Below are 17881 nucleotides of genomic sequence, written 5' to 3' on the forward strand. Positions count from 1 at the left end.
GAATATAATCACAAATCATTAAAACTGGAAGAGATCTCCAAGTTGGGGATCATGTAAACCAAATCCATTTTTAGAGAGAAGGATTTGGACTCTTAAAATTCCTTCTAGCTCTAAGGTACCATGAAACATGAAACTTAAGAAATCTAATTGTTTAGTTATTATTTAAAACTAAGTGATTCATTTAAATTTCACAATGATGAAGATAATTGTTGCATTCATCACCAAAAGGAATTAGTTGCACCAGCATCTAGGAATAAAACAAAGACAAAAAATAGTCATGACTTATCGGGTCCCCAGTCTCTTGTTTGTTCAGTGTCTTTGCAGAGTTTCATGATTTACTACATATCTGAAATGTCATAAAAACTCCAACTGTGAAGATACCATTAAGAGTCTCACAGGAATTTCAGTTTTAAGAATCAGATGAGAAACCTATCCTCCATGGATGATCTATTTCAGGACACATACAAAAAAAAGGAATTCACATGAAATCTTTATGGGTTTCAGGGTGAATTAACCCATGATTCATTCAGTGAGACGCTAAAGAATAATGCATGCAATCATGGTCATGGATCTCAGAGCTAGGAGCCTCAACATGTCTCGACAACAGTTGTCTGTCTGACTCAGACAGGGCTTTATCAAAAATCGCAATAAAGGTGACCAACCTGGCTAGTCTTTCACTATTCATTCTGCAAATACAGGTGAGATTTAGGGAGAAAGCACAGTGGAGGAGGAAGACTATTGGATTTGGAGTCTGCAGACCTTGCTTCAAATCTCAGATCTGCCATTGGGTAACTTTGAGGGATTGATCTGAGAGACTGCCAACTCAGCTGCATCTGCATTACTCTGTGTCAGGTACTGGGGGACAAAAACAGATGGTTTCTGACTTTAAAGAGCTTACATTTTATTAGGGGGAAATGACATGGACGTAGAAAGTTAAATACAAAATATAGAACAGGTTATATTCAGGGTGAAATCACAGGTCTAGTATGAAGGACATTATTTTTATTTTTAAATTTTATTTTTAATACACATTGTTTTATGAATTATGTTGGGAGAGAAAAATCAGAAATGGGAAAACCATGGGAGAGATTAAAAAAACAGAAAAAAGAATTGAATATAGCATATATTGATTTGCATCTAGTCTTCATATTTCTTTTTCTGGATGCAGATGGTATTTTCTGTCCCAAATCTATTGAGATTGCTTTGGATCACTGAACTTCTGAGAAGAACCAAGTCTTTCACAGTTGGTCATTGTATATTGTTGCTGTTATTGTGTACAATATATTCCTGGTTCTGCTTGTTTCTCTCAGCATCAATTCATGTAAATCTTTCCAGGCCTTTCTAAAATTAGCTTATTTTCTTATAGAACAATAATATTCCATTACCTTCATGTGTGACAACTTGTCCAGCTATTCCCCATTTGATGGACATCTATTCATTTTCCAATTATTTGCTCCCACAAAAAGAGCTGCTACAAACATTTTTGCCTATGAGGGTCCTTTTCCTTCCTTTATAATTTCCTTGGGATATAGACCCAGTAATGGTACTATTGAGTCAGAGTATGCACTTTATAGCCCTTTGGATATAATTCTAATTGTTCTTCAGAATGTTTGGATCATTTCACAACTCCACCAACAATGCATTACTGCCCCAGTTTTCCCACATCCTCTCCAACTTTTATCATTATCTGTTCCTGTCATCTTAGCCAAACTGAAAGGTGTGTGTGAGGTGATACTGTGTGTGAGGTGGTACCTCAGAGTTGTTTTAATTTGCCTTTCTCTAATCAATAGTGATTTAGAGCATTTTTTCATATGACTATAGATGGCTTTAATTTCATCATCTGAAAACCGAAAACTCATATCTTTTGACCATTAATCAAGTGGAGAATGACTTGTATTCTTATAAATTTGACACAATTCTTTATATATTTTAGAAATGAGACTTTTATCAGAAACAGTGGCTATAAAGATTCCCCACCCCAGCTTTGTAGCCCTTTTTATCTTGTTTCTGTTGGTTTTGTTTGTGCAATTTAAAAAAATTTAATGTAAACAAAGTTGTACATTTTGCCTTTCATAACGTCCTCTAGTTCTTTGATCCTAAATTTGTCCCTTCTCCGGATATCTGATAGGTAAATTATCCCTTGCTCTCCTAATTTGCTTATGATATCATCCTTTATGCAAATCATGTACCCATTTTGACCTCTTTTTGGTATAGGGTATGAAGTGTAGGTCTATCTATCCTAGTTTCTGACATATTATTTTCCAATTTTCCCAACAATTTTTGTTAAATAGTGAATTCTTATTCTAGAAGCTGGAGTTTGGAGGTTTTTCAACTACTAGATTACTATAGGCCTTGATTATTGAGTCATGTATAATCTGTTCCATTGATCCACCACTCTATCAGTACCAAATGGTTTTGATGACTGCTGCTTTATAATATAATTTCAGGTTTGGTACTGCTAAGCCACTATCCTTTTTTCATTAATTCCTTTGATATTTTTGGCCTTTTGTTCTTTCAGATGAATTTTGTAATTATTTTTCCTTGTTCTATAAAATAATTTTTGGTAGTTTGATTGGTATGGCATTGAACAAGTAGATCAATTTAGGCAGAATTGTCATTTTTATTATATAATTCAGGCTAGCCATGAGCAATTGATATTTTTCCAATTGTTTAGACCTGATTTTATTTGTATGAAAAGTATTTTGTAATTGTATTCATATAATTCTTGGGTTTGTCTTGACAGATAGACCCCCAAGTGTTTTGTTTTGTCTACAGTTATTTTAAATGGAATTTCTCTTTCTATTCTTTGCTGATGGGCTTTGCCAGTAATATATAGAAATGCCAATGGTTTGTGTGATTTTACTTTATATCCTGCAACTTTGCTAAAGCTGTGAATTATTTCTAGTAGGTTTTTGGATGATTTTCTAGAATTCTCCAAGTATATCATCATATCATTTACAAAGAGTGATTTATTTCCACATTGCCTATTCTAATTCATTTAATTTCCTTTTCTTTTCTTATTGCTAAAGCCAACATTTCTAGTACAATGTTGAATAATAGTGATGACATCTTTGTTTCACCCTAATATTATTGGGAATAAGCTTTCTCCATTATAAATAATATTTGCTATTGGCTTTAGATAGATATGGCTTATTATTTTAAGGAAAGCTCCTTTATCCCTATGCTGTCTGGTGTTTTTAGTAGGAATGGGTGATATGTCTTATCAAAAGATTTTTCTGCATCTATTGAGATTATCATGATTTCTGTTGGTTATTGATAAGATCGATTATGCTAACAGTTTTTCTGATATTGAACCAGCCCTGCATTCCTGGTATAAATTCAACTTGGTCATAGTATATTATCCTGCTGATAAGTGGCTGAAATCTCTTTGCTAATATTTTACTTAACATTTTTGCATCAATATGCATTAGGGAGATTGATCTGTAATTTTCTTTTTCTGTTTTGGCTCTTTCTGCTTTAGGTATCAATGTCATATTTGTGTCATGGAAGGAATTTGGCAGGACTTGCAAAGGACAGTTTGTTAACAAGAATAAAAATGTGCCTGAGGATGCAGTGGAAGGGAATGCTAGAGAGGGATAGAGAAACAGGAAGGGTGAGACTGATGGAAATAGGGATGAGGGAATGGTTGTCAGGGAAGGAAGGTTGTCAAGTGTCCTTTGAAAATTAGGATTCAACTCAGATACTTCATGGTAATGTGCAATGTGACTTCCCTTAGAATTTCAGGGATTCTAAGTAAAGCCACAGGGAGGACAATAAATTGAGGAAGCTAGGTAACTCCACAGGAAAGGCCTCTGATATTTGGTCTCTGAGCCTCAGTGCCCCAATTTGTAAAATGAAGAATTTAGATGAAGAGACTCTCAAAGTCCCTTCTTGCTCTAAATCTATTATTATATAACTATGAACTAATGGGGTTGGCTTTTAAGTATGGCATATGAGTAGAAACATCAAACTCATTCAATTTCTGAGTCAGAAGATCTGATTCAAAACTTGCCTTTGACATTGTGAAACCCTTATCTTGGACAGGCAGCACTTTCTCTGAGCCTCAGTTTCCTTATCTGAAAAAAAGCAAATAGTAATTTTTTTAAACCATCTCCCAGAAGTATCCTGAAGAAAGCTTTTTGCAAATTGTGGCCTCAAATTTCTCATCTATCAAACAGGGATAATGATTATGGTCATACTATTGATGTCAAGGTTGGTTGTTTTAAGAAGAAATGCTCAGAAATTATTAAAGAAACAGAAATTAATATTATGGGAATCTACCCCCACTACTTTAGAGTCACACCAGCTGTTGTAGGGAAAGTCCAAAGAATCTAAACCACTTAGTCAGGTCAAGAAAAGAACCAGAAGGTGAGTCTCTCTGTGACATTTTTTCCCCATACCTGAGACCATAAAGAGGGAGAGAGTAACCTTTGTGTTTCCTCATCTGGATGCTGCTGTTACCTCAGTGATGTCCTTTGAATAACCTCACCCTGTGCTGATTCCTCCTTTCAGGGGCAGGTAACCCTTATTTCTGGAAAGTTATAGCAGCAGAACCAATCTCTGGCAGGTAGAAGGCTTCAGGTATGGGCTCAATTCAGAGAAGTTCATTGCCAGATTGGGTTTAAGGTAATCAGTTTTTCTACCATAACCTTCAAAGTCATCTGTTCTGGTTTAGTTAGTTTGGATTTTCTTGGCAAAGATATTGGTGTACATTACTATTTCCTTCTCCAGCACATTTTACAGATGAGGAAACTGAGGCAAGTGGGGTTAAGTGGCTGGTCCAGAGTCACACAGCTAATAAGTGTCCGAGGGCAGATTTGAACTTATGAAGGTGAGTCGATCTTTGTGACTCTGGCACTTGATCCACTACACTTAGCTCTCTCTAACTTCCAATTCATGGAGGAGCTGAAATCTGTACCTGTATGGGATGCACCTACACTGGTAATATTGAAGTATTGAAGCCCTTTAAATGAAAGCTTTTCTCTGATGAGAACTTGGGCTTCCTCTCTGAGAAGGAATGAACACGAACTATTTCCCATTTTGCCTAGTTTTCCTTAGAATAACTGATTTTTTTTAAGGGCCTATCTCTTTAAAGCCACAAAAAATAGAAACAATGGAGATTTTTTTGGAGGGGAATGTTGGTGGCTAGTTTCTCATGGTTTTATGAGACAATTTCAGGTTTCTTCTATTAGAATGAGAAATATCCAAAGCACAAAATCATTCCTTGAATCTTTTCTCTTTTTTTCACATTTTCTAAAAAAACAAAACAAAACAAAACCGAGTTTCTTTTTTCTTGCACTTGACGGGCAGTTCCTTTTTTCAGTTGGCTTTCTCCTTTTCTTTTAAATTAAGGCCACATGGTTTTCTCACTGCATTTTTGCTAAAATGAAATAGGATTTTAATCTGTGAGGGTTAATTGCCATCTAAAGTTGTCTGTTCCTCTATCCAAACCAGAGTACTTTCTCCTTAATCCAGGTTCCTTAACCATTCCAACTAGCTCTAAGTTGGAAGGCAGCCCAGTTTAATTAGCCATAGAAAGGACAGGCCCTCTATGACTAAATTTTTTCTGATCTTTGTGAAAATCTATCATTTCCCCCTTCCTTCTGATTGCTTCCATGGCCCTCACTTTCTTGACTGTGCATTTGCATTTCTAGATGATTCTTACTTTTTTTTTTTTTTTAAAGCTAGAATCAATATCCTTTAAGTTTTTTTTCCTAATGCTTTTCAGAGTTAAGTTTCTGATTTGGATATATAAGACTATTACAGTAGTCCAAGTATGAGATGATGAAGGTTTTCACCAGTGTTTTGGGCAGTGTCAGAGGAGGGAAGGAACACATTCGAGATGTATTACTTGGCAATAATTTGTATATGATGGACAAGAGCGAAGATTAAAAGATGACAGACTGCAAATCTGGGTGACAAGGGAGGATATTGATACTTTCCACTCTAACAGGGGAAGATAGAAAGAAGACAGGGTTTTGGGGAGAAGACAGTAAATTCAGTTTTGGACATATTAAGTTGAAGATAACTTTAGGACACCTAGTTTGAGATGTCCAATTGACAGTTGGAGATGTGGGACCAGCAGAGATATTGGGCTGGATATGTGGATTTGAGATTTGATATCATGAGATGATAATTAAAACCATGGGAGTTGATGAGATTACCAAGTGAAATAGTATGGAGGAAAACATCGTAATCCTATGGGACACTACTCTTCGTGGACATGACCTGAATTAAGACCCAAAAAAGGACATGGGGACAATAAGTAGGGGAACAGCCAGCAGAGAGTAGTCTTAGGAAAATCTAGCGTGAAGAGGGCTGGAGGGAGGTCTAGAAGGATGGGGATTGAGAAAAGGCAAAGATCTGACAAGGATGCCTGTATTCAGTTTCTCCCATTCTATCAGACTCAATATATTGCAGGATCTGTAAGCATTACCTCATAGCATCAGTGGTATATGCCCCTTGCTCCATGATGTAGACTCTCTCTCTTCCTTCCTTCTTTCCTTTGTTTCTTTCTTTCTCTTTCTGGTTTTTTTTCTCTCTGTCTTTCTTTTTTTCTTTCTCCCTCCCTCCCTGCCTCTCTCCCTCTTTTTCTCCCTTCCTTCCTTCCTTCCTTCCTTCCTTCCTTCCTTCCTTCCTTCCTTCCTTCCTTCCTTCCTTCCTTCCTTCCTTCCTTCCTTCCTTCCTTCCTTCCTTCCTTCCTTCCTTCCTTCCTTCCTTCCTTCCTTCCTTCCTTCCTCCTTTCCTCCCTCCCTCCCTTCCTCCCTTCCTTCCTTCCTTCCTTCCTTCCTTCCTTCCTTCCTTCCTTCCTTCCTTCCGGTTGAATTTTTGTTGGATAGTTAAATGTTTCCATAGTTTGGAAGTAAGTCTTTGTCTCAATCATTATTGATCATGTTTGAGGCCTGATCATCCCAGTCTATTTTATGTTCCTCCAACTTTATTGATGACATCTAATTAAAAAACTTGTGAACTCTTTGTTCTTTTTTTTTTTTTCTTTTCCCCTGAGGCTGGGGTTAAGTGACTTGCCCAGGGTCACACAGCTAGGAAGTATTAAGTGTCTGAGACCAAATTTGAACTCGGGTCCTCCTCAATTCAAGGCTGGTGCTCTATCCACTGTGCCACCTAGCTGCCCCCTTTGTGAACTCTTTGTGGCTGAGAGGGTTGTATATTCAAGTTTCGCTCCAGAAATAATTATTGTTCACATATAACTGTAACTGGGCATGAGGGAATGTTTAGATAAAGAGAGAGATACTATAATAAAGATCTCAATTACTGAATTTTCTTTTGTTGTTATTCACTCCTTACAATAATGTTTGACTCTTCATGTCCCTATTTGGGGTTTTCTTGGCAAAGATACCAGACTAGTTTACCATTTCCTTCTCCAGATTATTTTATAGATAAGAATGTGAGGTGGACAGAGTTAAGTGATTTGCTCAGGTTAGTAAGTCTCTGCAATCAGATTTGAATTTAGGAAGATAAGGCTTTCTGAATCCAAGCCTGACACTCTCTGCACCGCACTTTGCTCCATTGGAGAAAATGGGACAGTGTGACCCTGGGCAAGTCACTTAATCCCAATTGCCTCACCCCCCAAAAAATAAATAAGTGAAAAAATGGGACAGAGATAACTGTATAATTATTTAATAGGGGGTCATAGGAAAGCAAGCCTATGCTTCCCAGTGTGTTGTATGATTTGTCCAATTAAAAACTACATTTCCTATAATGGCCCAGGTCTGTGGAGATGGACATAGTTACTAGTGGGGAGAAGTTTTGGTTATTAGTGACACTGAGCCGTGGGACAAAGGATCTCGTCACAGTGAGGAAAGGGGACTCATACTTGCGCCGACATCAAGAGATGGAATATTTTATGTGAGGAACAGCAAAGAGATGAGCAAGAAAAAGGGGAGAAATTCAGCAGGAAACATCATCGAATTAGCTGATCTGGAGCGGAGCCTTTGAATCTGCTTGGATAGTGTAGTCCAACTCAAATAAGAAACAGTGGTCTGCTAATCCGTACATAAGGATCCCTGCAGGCTGCATATTGACTTAGTTTTAAAATGTAATATTATCAATGTTTTATTGCATTTTTATTTATTTTGTTAACTATTTCCCAATTACATTTTAATCTGGTTCAGCTGCACTCAGGAGGAAGTGTTGTTGGCTGCCTGGGCTTTTGACACCTTTGGGCTAGAAGATTAGACCCCTGGCTGGGCTATGATGTGTGAAAGAAGGAGTGTGGAAGCATTTTAAAAATATTTACTAGGTGCCAGGAACTGTGCTCCTACTCTAATTGGTGGGAAGAGTACAGATTCATTCATAGGGCAGAGGGAAAGACTTGAAGTTCTAGGCTTCTACAAAGGAGTCTATAGTAAGATTCAGAAATTCTTGGCCAGGTAATGGTGCTGGGGGGTTTGGAAGGGGTAGAAGCAGACTTTTGGGAGTCTGATGAGGAAAATAGCAGCCAACAGTGTTATGGGACTGTCAGTATAAGTTAGAGATGTCCAAAAACTTCATATGAACCCAAATCTGTGAAGGATGTTTCATGCAATGATCTGGGAAAAAATATAGAAAGTGGTACCCTGGAGCTGTAGAGGTGGTGATGGATCCTGCTTGCCAATGGTAGTAACAGAGGGCATATACTCAGTAATATATAATACCATAGTAATTCACATACACACACATATAGTAATATACAAATACATCATACATGAATAAATTAATAAAAAGAAGCTTTTAAAAAACAGTTCCTATATACCAGGTTCTGTGGTGATTACAAAATGCATAAATACAAAAACCAAGACAGTTTTTTTGCCCTTACAGAGCTTACATTCTCATCTGAACAGACAGCACCAATAGGGGAATGGTGGCTAGGGAGGTGATTTTGATCAGGAAGTCAGAGGGATAACAGCAGCTGATCATGGCATCCTTTCCAGGTACGGATATTGCTAGTCTCAGAGTTAGAGACAGGAAGGAGACTGTCAGCCCAGTGCAAAGGTGACCCTTTGGTCAGGAATAGATATCTCGAGCACTTACCCATCCATCCTAGCACCCCAGGATGCTAGGATGCTAGTAGTTCCAAGGATGCTAGCAGGAGCTAGAGGACCAAGCTCTACCATGTTTTCCTGTGCTTCTCTAAAAGTACTTTAGAAGCAAGGAGAAAGGAAATTCTAGCCCATAGCTACATGACTACTCTGTCCCATTTCAGGTTTTTATTGATCCTCTAGCTCATTGATAATAACTGCAGTCTCTTACTTTTCTTTGCATTTCCAGAACTTAACACAATACCTGACACACAGTAGATACTTAAATGTATATGGACCTATTGGCTGGACACAGCAGGTTGGAACTGTGAGACTTCTACAATCCATAAGTTCAATTCATTTTTCTTTTTCAAGTTTTATTGGACACACACACACAGAGTTGTTTCTTATTATCTCATTCCCCTCCAGAAACTTCTTTTGTAAAACAAAGAAAAGCAATTAAATAAAACAAACAAACCCAGGCTCTGAGTCTGATAGTGAATGCAACCCATCATACATGTTGGCTTTAGCATCTAAACCCAATAAAGGGATCCCTATTTTATTATACCTTTGGGTCTTTTAGAACCAGAATTGAGTTTAGATTCAAAATATAAATAAGCAAAGAGTAATTAAGTGCTTATTATGTATCAGACACTGAAGCTATAATGGCAAAAATCAAAACAGTAACTGCCCTCAAAGAATTTACATTTTACTTGTTGGTCAACAGTGGATGTAAATGACTATCGTTTTGGGTTTTTTGATTTTTTTCTTTCTGAGGCTGGGGTTAAGTGACTTGCCCAGGGTCACACAGCTAAGAAGTGTTAAGTGTCTGAGACCAGATTTTGAACTCGGGTCCTCCTGATTTCAGGGCTGGTGCTCTATCCACTGTACCAACTAGCTGCCTCCTCACAATTTTAAAGATATTTTTGAATTCTTTCAATGTAGAATACTAACTCAAAGAAAACTGAGTAACTAAAAAACAAATCTTTTCATAAATGTAGGGAACAAACAGTTGAAATGCACTGTGACAAAGGAGAAATATATGAACTTGAATTTCCCTGAATTATCTGATCACGAGGGTGGTATAATAGAGCAATAGCCCTAGTGTGGGAAGACCGGGTTTTTGTAAAATTGTAGTTTTAGAGCTAGGAGGGACCTTATAGATAATCTAATTCAATTTCCTATTTTTACAGATGAAGAAATTTTGGTCTGGAGAGATTAAATAATTTCCCCCAAAATCATTTGGTAAGTGAGTATCAATTCAGAGTTGGGATTAGAAGACAGCTTCTGTGATCCCAAATCTATCATTCTTACTACCACACAATAGGTCTCTGCTCTGCCATTTATACAATGGGCAAATCAAATCTCTTAAAGCCTCAGTTTCTTTATCTGTAAAATAGGAATGATAGTTTCACTGCTTACCTAAAAAGGAGGAATAAAATTTACTATAATGCATGAATTTTCTTTTTTTATTCCCCCTTCACACACACACATGTATACACACACACATACACAAATATAATGCCTCATGAAAATACTGGGGGGGGGAGTTTTTGAGCTCTCTTTTTTTCCAAACAGGTGTTTTTAAAGCTTAAAAAAAATTGGAATTTCTTCCTCCATGTATGCTAAGAAGCACATTAACATGTAAAGAAGAGAGAACAATGAGAGATGCAAATTTAAATCTACACCTTCACTATGTAGGTCAAATGTCATAGTCACTTAGTTTCAACTGATTTTGTGGAGAAAACACAAAGGCATATAATGAGGATCAGATGTACTACAAGTTGCATATAACTAATTGGATTCAACAAACTCTTGGAGATGTTTCTGCTTGTGTTTTCAAGCTGTCCAACTATTTAGCCAAAATAGAAACTGTCTTCTTTCAATTTCGAGAGCAGCAAACAACAAATATACAACACAGCATGAGAAAACTATGGAAATTGTATGCAATTGAAAGAAAACATATCTGTCCCAGGAAAACTACAAATATACATACACAGAGATTATGCAGTGATAAACACCCTCCCTCCCTCACAAACTTACTCAAATACCAACTAAATTGTCTCATATGCTGAATCTGTGGGTACCAAGGCAACAAAGTAAAAATATCTGTACAGCCTCAAAAAAGGGAGTTTGTTGGAAGGTGACACATGAAATCATTGAACTATCCAGTTCTTAATAAAACTGAAGATAAATATTTTAATGTTTGCATGAAATTGCTTTTAAAAAAAGCAAATCTCTCAGTTTCATTCTTTTTTCACTACATCATGGCACCTCCTTGGGTTTTGAGTTTGAACAGATCATAGGATTGGGTAAAATGGAAGTAAACGCAAAATGACTTCTGTAGTTTTGTTGACATGACTGTTTCCTGCTAGGACAAAGATCCTGGTTCCTTGACACTCCTATCCATCCCTTCCTCACTAACTCTAGTAGATGGGTACCCAAGTTGTCACAGTTACCAATCCCAATGAGCCTTTCTGAATGTAACTCTCTTGATTCCCTTCTTCCCTCTCCTACAAATCCATCACTGTCTCAGCTTTTGGGCACTATCCATTGGGCAGGCTGTACCAAAGCTTTTTTCTTCCATTGTGCAGGCTTTGAGAACAGAGAATTTCTTATCACCAATGGCACCTTGAAAGATCAAAGTAGGACTTTACTGGAAGATCCTTGGAATAAGGAAGGGAGTTTATGAGCTAAAGGGGAAAGTATTGATGGAGTCATAATGTACAGGAGAGAATATACTGCCGCCATCACCATAACCACCACCATTACTTTTCAGCATAAGTTGATAACATCGTAAGATGTAGAATTTAACATTTACCTGTCTAACCATTTTATTTTGCATATGAAGAAACTGAGGTTTGGACAGCTCAATTCCTTATTCAAGGTTACAGGAATTAAGAAAAGGAATAGAATCACATTTGTATCTTTTGATTTCAAATGGAGGACTCTTTCTAGGAATTAGTTGGTTTCTATGGGATACCAAAATATGTCATATATCAGGATGAGAACTAAGATCTATGAGACACTAGAATTGATACTCATAGGTTCACTGTTTTTATCTTTTAAAAATATACTATAATACTATAATACTGTCTTATTGAAGCTTTTTTTTAACATTTTTTTTTCAGTAATCAAGCATTTATTTTTTATCCCTTCCACTTTTATCTACCCTCACTGGAAAAAAGAGAAAGAACACTTTGTAATAAATATACATAGTCAAACAAAACAAATTTCCATGTTGGCTATGTCCAAAGTATGGGTTTTATTTTGTTTATTTTGAACTCATCACATCTATGTCAGGAGGTGGAGTATTCTTCATTATCCTCTGGAATCATTGGTGCTAGTCAAAGTTCTTAAATCTTTAAAAATTGTTCATTTTTACAATATTACTATAAAATATTTCTTTTAGGCCTACGTACTTAACTTCATTTTATATCTGTTTGTACAAATCTCACGTTTCTCTGTTGTTGCCTCCCATAATTTTTATATCACACAATACTTTCCAATTATATTAATGTATCATAATTGGCCTAGCCATTGCCTAATTGATGGATATTTCCTTAGTTTCCAATTCTTTGTAACTACGAAAATAATTGCTTTATTTTTGTACCTTCAGGGCATTTTCCTGTTTCTTTGATCTTCTTGGAGTATATGCTTAGTAATGATATTGAACAGTCTAGTAACTTTTGAGGTAGAGTTCCAAAATACTTTCCAAAATGTCATCCCATTGACTTTTGACCTCTTCCTCAGCCAGTTGTGTTCCTGTGGGATAAAATATATTGGGCAGTTCATTTGTTGTTTGTAATCCTTACTGCTTGACTTGATTATTTTTACTTTTCAGGAGAAACTGAATCAACTAAAGAAATCAAGTATCTTTTTTTTTTTGGGGGAGTGTATAAAAATTTGTGCCCACAGTCCAGATCTTAGCAGAGGTCTGGTCTGCCTAGAATAAAAAAAAATTAAAAAGAAATCAAGTATCTAGACAGTGGTATGGATAGAACTTTGTATGGAATCAGGAAGACATCTTCCTCAGTTCCTATTTAGTTTTATAAACTTACTATGCAACCCTGGCCAAGTCACTTAACCCTGTTTGTCTCATCTAGAAAATGAACCGGAAAAGGAAATGGCCAACTGCTTCAGTGTCTATGCCAAGAAAGCCCCAAACTGAGTCATAAAGAAAGTGACTGAACAAAAACCAATTAAAACAAAGGATCTAGAAACAGAGGATTACATGAAGGAGTTTAGCGACCACTGGGGTAAGGGAGGATGGCACAAAATCATGAAGTCGTTCTGCATGATTCTTCCCTTTATAACACATATGTCTAGAGTGCTTAGATTTATTTTCTACAACCAAGCTAAGATACTAAAGCATGAGTTTCTATCAGGAGCAGACAATAGGACCGTGGAAAGAACATTTGTAATTGAAAGACCTGGGTTAGAGCCTGAACTCTATTTTTTTTAAAATAGGTTTTTCTCATCTGTGTAAAAAAAATAATCTCCAATGTCTTTCCTAGTTCTAAGTTCTGTCACTGAATGTTTTGCCACACCTGACCTTCCCAGAACTCCTCTCGTCCTGTATGATCTTGTAAGCAAATATGCAGGCAATTAAATTAATTAGTTAGTAATTAGATAATTTGGTCAATTATAATTAGTCTTTTTTAATAGGAGAAGTGAATACTAATAAGTTTCAAACTAAAAAAAAAAAAGATTTTGGAGAGTGAGAAGAAACTTCTGACCTGGACAGGAAGCTGGAGGAGAAATGTTAAAAACAAAATGATCTCTGAACACTTGGAGCAAAGTGATAGATATGAGACTCTTCCTGAAGAGGGATAGCTGAACCCTCTATAGAAGAAGTCACTGCTTATTCTCTAAGGATGATGAAGAAGAGATGAAAGAATGATGGAGCAGGTTGGTGACTCCTTGCTGAGGGGTATTGAGATGGCTATTTGTCTGTCTGATGAGAATTGCAGAAAATGCTCCTATCTTCCTGGGTATGTTTCTGAGACATGATGGAGAGTTATCCAAGAACTGCCTAAGTGACTACAACCTATTTCTAGAAATTCATGTTGGGGGCAAATGCTAAAACCAGGAGAAATGGAGGAAAAATGGCTAAGGGTGAAGAAGGGTAAAGCAAAAAACTGGTCTTTTGGGCAGAGATGGCTATTTTCATTACTTCTACTGATCCAACCGCAGATTTTTGGAAGTGAGAAGCACTTACAGAAAGTGAAAAACAGATTAAGATGGCATATTTTTGACCAAGAAGAACAACTACTGGATTTATATCCCAACGAGATAACAAACAAAAATATTGTGTTAGTACAAAAATATTTACAACAGTTTTTTTAGTGGTGGTAAAGAATTGGAGTTTGAGAGGATATCCATCAATTGGGGAATGGCTGAACAAATTTAGCATATGATAGTGATGGTATAGTATTGTGTTATAAGAAATGATGAGCAGGATGCTCTCAGAAAAACCTGGAAAGATTTACAAACACAGATGCACAGTAAATAGGAGCAGAACCAAAAGAACATTGTCTACCCAGCAATATTGAACCTTGAAGGGACCTAGAAATCCCTAGATTTTGGAGGAGAAATCAAATAGGATCCTGAGCAAAAACATGGAAGTGAGAGAGACACTTCTGTGGGGGCATTTATTAGGCAACAGTCCCACAAAATGGGAATGGGAATAAGCCACTTAGAGGGCATGAAGGGGTAATATGTGAAAGTAACCTCAAATTATAGAGCAAGATTTTGAAGGGTTTTTAATCCCAAACAGAAGAATTTGCATTTTACTTTAGAGGTAATAGGGATTTACTTAAGTTTTTTTGAGCAAAAGAATGGCATTATCACCTTAGGGATATCAATTTGGCAGTTTTGTGGAGGCTGAGATGGAGAAGAAAGCCTAGATACAAGGGGATCAAATAGGAAGTTATTTTAATTGTCCTTATGAAAGATAATAAGATAATAATTGTAGTATGAAGGGAATGAAAGGTACACCTAGCAAATGCTAGATACACACACACACACACACACACACACACACACACACACACTCCCCTATTTATATTTATATGTATCTTTCTTTTACCTGGAGTCCTGCAAATCTTTTCTTGTTTAATGTATTTATTATTTTTTAAATTTATGGAATAAAACAAGCATTTTTACAACATAGTATAATAAATGTTCTGCAAATCTAATAAGGATTTCCAGTTGAAAAGCAAGAAAGGAGAAAAATATCTACATAATCCTACCCAGCTAAATATCAAAGGGATGCCCAGTAAATCACAGAAGACAGAATCTAAGAAAGGAGCCAGAACTATGCTACCACCTGTTTTGTGGCCAGAGGTAACATATTACCCCTTCATACCCTCTATGTACTGACCCCAAATGACTGCTGCCATTCTCCATATATTCTTGGGAATATTCCCATGAAATAATCCATCTTTCAATCTTAATTTTTTTTCGTTTACCTTGAACTCTGCATGTGGAACCACCTTGAGCTTTGGTAGGTAAACTTTTGCTTTATCTTACCATGATCTGTATCTTTTAGCTTCTCTTTATGTTTTGTCTTTTCTTCACAAGAATATAAGCTTCTTGAGGGCAGTTCTGAATTGCTTCTTGTATTTGCATTATGAAGCAAAACAGTGCCTGGAACATAATAAGTAATTTTAAAATGTTTTATCATTCATTTATTCATTCATCCAAGAAATCCCACGACTTTAAATGACTATATATAAATGTATGATGTATAGATAACCAGGAAAGTAAAAGAGACCCTAATGCAAGGAGGCAAATTTGATCTTATAGTTATCACTGACCCCTGGTAAGATTGTTGGGATAAGGTTCTAAAAGCAATTATTCAAATCAATTATCAAGTATTTATTTTAATTTTTTTTTGTTGTCTTAAAATTTTTTGTTTTCCCCAATTACACATAAAACCCAACTTTTTTGATTATACATGTATCTTTTAAAAAAAACTTTTATATAAATCATGTTGGAAGAGAAAAATCAGAACAAAAGGGAACCATAAGAAAAAAAAAAGTGAACATAGCATGTGTTGATTTACATTCATTCTTCATGGTTCTCTCTCTGGTTGCAGATGACATTTTCCATTCAACGTTTATTGGGATTGTCTTGGATCACTGAATTGCTGGGAAGAACTAAGTCTGTCATAGTTGATCATTGCACAATGTTACTGTTATTGTGTACAATATATTCCTGGTTCTGCTTGTTTCCCTCAGCATCAGTTCATGTAAATCTTTCCAGACCTTTCTAATATCAGCTTGTTCATAATTTTTATAGAACAATAATATTCCATTATTTTTATATAGCATCACTTATTCCAGCCATTTCTCAATCAATGGATATCTATTTATTTTCCAATTCTTTGCCACCATGAAAAGAACTACTACAAACATTTTTGCACATGTGGATCCTTTTCCCTCTTTTATGGTTTCTTTGAGGTACAGACCCAGTAAAACTCTGCAGAGTTTTATAGTTCTTTGGGCATAGTTCCAAATAGCTCTCCAAAATGTCTGGACCATTTCATAATTCCACCAACAATAGCAAGCATTTATTAAGCCTTTATTGCATGCTAGACAATGGAGATATACTGAAAAATGTGGAACAGCCCCTGACTTCAAAGAACTTACATTCTATCAAGTAGACCTTATATACTTAAATAAATCAATATTTATTGATTGCTAATCAATAAATTGCTAAGTGGTTGGCCATACAACCTTCAAGGTGCTTGTACTCTATTGATTTAATTTTACCCTTCAAAGGATAACTGCCGAATTTCATTTCCTATGGCCTCCTTGTCTATTCCATCTCAACTTTACAGAGGGAAAATTATATTTTTAATTTTGCTATCACCCACAAGTGTTCTTTCATATTCATGAACTCTGGAATTCCTTTTCTCTGGTCATAACGTATTAGTATTCACAGCTCTCAGCACAGTGCTTTGAACATGGTGAGTGCTTAATAAATGCTTCATTCATTCATTATTTTCTTTTTTGACAGCTGCTATATATTGACAGATCAAGGAAATGTTATCCTATAATTTACTCATATTTCATTAAAGTGTTTGACAGATTCTCTTTTGCTACACTATCTTTGTAGATAAAATAGAGAGATTGGGGATAACCAACAATTTAGTCAAGTGAATCCAGAACTTGAATGGCTAGATTTTAAAAAAAAATAGTCACAATCAGTGGTTTGTTATTAACTTGGAAAGGGATCTTTAGGAGAATGCAGATGCAGAGATGAGAGGGATAGCTTAAAGTATTTGATGGGCTACAGGAAGACTTTTCTGATCTCCTCAGCTGCTAGTATGCCCTGTCCTAAAATTAATTTTATCTCTACTCCCACCCTTTAATAGAGAGCCAGACACGGAGTGACTATTTAATAAACTTCTAGCTGATTGATTGATGATTGTTTTTTTCTGCTTGGTCCCAGAGAACAGAAGGAGAAGCAAGGCAGAGATTGCAGGGAATTCAATTAGGTTTGACATAAGACAAAATCTTCGTGATGATTAGAGTCAAGCTGAATGGATTTCTTGGGAGGTAAGGTATTGTTTTTAACTGGAGATTTGTAATCAGCTCTGGAAGAGCTTAGATTATGACATTTGAGTTCCCTTCCAATTTAAATATTTTTTTAAAAACTGAAAATCAACAAAAAACAACAAAAATTAATTAAACTAGTTATTATTGGGTTAATACATCTGATGCTGGGCGTGACTTTGGCCATCTTCTCCAACCTTTCAGAGAAGAGTTCTTAATCTGGAATCCACAGATGCACAATGAGTTCTGGAAATTGTTTTTAGTGAACCTGTGAATTTGAATGAGAAAAAATTGCATCTT

At 36.2% G+C, this 17881-nt stretch overlaps 1 long non-coding RNA gene across 1 annotated transcript; it reads left to right on the forward strand.

Moving 5' to 3' along the window:
• The first annotated feature begins 694 nt into the window (after positions 1–694).
• LOC141564836 (uncharacterized) lies at positions 695–17555 on the forward strand. The gene is made up of 3 exons (XR_012488753.1): positions 695–852; positions 13124–13276; positions 17478–17555. It is a non-coding gene; the product is annotated as an uncharacterized LOC141564836 (long non-coding RNA).
• The last annotated feature ends 326 nt before the right edge of the window (positions 17556–17881 follow it).

This window comes from Sminthopsis crassicaudata, chromosome 3 (genome assembly GCF_048593235.1).
Source record: "Sminthopsis crassicaudata isolate SCR6 chromosome 3, ASM4859323v1, whole genome shotgun sequence".
Classification (NCBI taxonomy): domain Eukaryota; kingdom Metazoa; phylum Chordata; class Mammalia; order Dasyuromorphia; family Dasyuridae; genus Sminthopsis; species Sminthopsis crassicaudata.